Raw genomic sequence first — 2340 nt, 5'->3', positions numbered from 1 at the left:
GTGTAATTTAATTGTGACAATCCGTGGATGTAGTCTTTCGCCTACTGTTCAATCTGCACATCGAAGAAGCAATGATGGAATAAAAGAAAGGTTCATGAGTGGAATTAAAACTCCGGGTGAAAAGATATCAGTGATACAATTCGCTGATGACATTGCTATCCTAATTGAAAGTGAAGACGAATTACGTGATTTACTGAACGGAATGGACAGTCTATTGAGTACAGAATATGGACTGAGAATAAATCGCAGGGAGACGAAAGGAATGGGAAGTAGCAGAAATGAGAACAGCGATAAACTGAGCATTAGGACTGATGGTTACGAAGTAGATGAAGTTAAAGAATTGTCCTACCTAGGCAGCAAAATAACCAGTGACGGACGGAGGAAGGACGTAGGAAGCAGACTAGCACTGGCAAAAAGGGTATTCCTGGCCAACAAACGTCTACTAGTATAAAACATAGGCCTTAACTTGAGGAAGAAATTTCTCAGAATGTACGTTTGGAGTACAACATTGTATGGTAGTGAAACAAGGACTGTGGGAAAACCGTAACAGAAGAGAATCGAAGCATTTGAGATGTGGTGCTACACAAGAACGTCGAAAATTAGGTGGACTGATAAGCTAAGGAATGAGGAGTTTCCGTGCAGAATCGGAGACGAAAGGAAAATGTGGAAAACACTGACAATGAGAAGGGACAGGATGATAGGACATCTGTTAAGACATCAGGGAATTGCCGCCATGCTACTAGAGGGAGCTGTTGAGGGGAAAATTGTAGACGAAGACAGAGATTGGAATACATCCAGCAGATAACTGAGGACGTAGGTTGCAAGTGCTACTCTAAGATGAAGAGGTTGACACTGGACACGAATTCGTGGTGGGCTGCATCAAACCAGTCATAAAACTGATGTCTCAAATAAAATCCGTTCTTAGAGGAAAAGGACGTTGCCGGATCCTATTCAACACGAAACACAGCAACGAAGCATATTATAGTGTTTCGGAATGTGTTTTTGGCAATCTTCCAGGTATCAGCGAAGATGTTAACATCAACACAGTCTGTACAAATTAAGTGAAATTATGTCATCAAGGCACACAAAATCTCGACAGTATGGGAGATGGGGGGCTGGTGGTATTGTTCCCTATGTCAAGTCTTATTTGATACAGAAATTTACAATAGGTATTGTGAATACACGAGGTGCTCCTCGTCGATGAGATTCCGTAGCCCATAATTTATTACTTCCAGAAATGAGTTTCATGGTTCGACGGATGACAGTTGCATATTCATAGGTATTGAAAGGGTAGAGGAACCAGGGCGAACTTACGTCTATATTGTGAACGAAAAGTCAGCCTGTAAACTGCTTCCGATGCAGATATCAACTTTTTTTTTAATGTGTGTGAAATCTTATGGGACTTAACTGCTAAGGCCACCAGTCCCTAAGCTTACACACTACTTAACCTAAATTATCCTAAGGACAAACACACACACCCATGCCCGAGGGAGGACTCGAACCTCCGCCGGAACCAGCCGCACAGTCCTTGACTGCAGCGCCTTAGACCCCTTTGCTAATTATCAACCTTTAACTACGTGTTTTTTCTATAGAATACGATCACACAGGTGGTGGTAATATTTTATACGGTTCTGTGCATTACTGGAGAACTTGGTGTGTTGTAGCCATAGGACGATGGTGGATAAAGAGCCGAACGAATGCAAGGCTTTCTGAGATAAGACATCTATATCTACATCCACAACGTACTCCGCAAGCCACGTAATGGTGTGGCCCAGGGTACTTTCGGTTTCAATATCTGATCCCTCCAACCCTGCTCCACTCGCGAATAGTGCGTGAGAATGTTAAAACCATTGTTTTTCGACGTCTATCGTGTTTGCAGGTTTGTGCTGAAAAGCTCCATTGGTTCACACAGACGAACAGTAAACGAGAAAATACCGAATCATTCCAACCACATCAGTGGCCCTGAATTTATGTATTAATGTTTAACTCGTTAGAAATAGAAATTAAATTTTGTGACTGCGAGCCATCACCGGTGTCCATCAATAAGTTCCAGTGATGAACACAGATGACTGCTGCTCTAGAATTCGCTGTGACACCCATTGTCAAAGTTTTCACTTAGAAAATGTTACCACTTATTTTCTGAGGTACCATGAGGCACTTGGCATCAAAGATATTTAGTGGAACGAGTCATTAGATATATTATACACATGAGAGTTGGTTAATAAAGAGATAACAAAAATATTATCTGCAGTCTATCGCTTATCTACCTGTTCAGTACATTAACTATTATTTTTGTTTAGTAATTCGTTAATTCTACCACTCTCCCTTGTTATTATTGTT

The sequence above is a fragment of the Schistocerca nitens genome, chromosome 3, assembly GCF_023898315.1.
Source record: "Schistocerca nitens isolate TAMUIC-IGC-003100 chromosome 3, iqSchNite1.1, whole genome shotgun sequence".
In the NCBI taxonomy this organism is placed as follows: domain Eukaryota; kingdom Metazoa; phylum Arthropoda; class Insecta; order Orthoptera; family Acrididae; genus Schistocerca; species Schistocerca nitens.
This window is presented reverse-complemented; position numbering follows the sequence as displayed.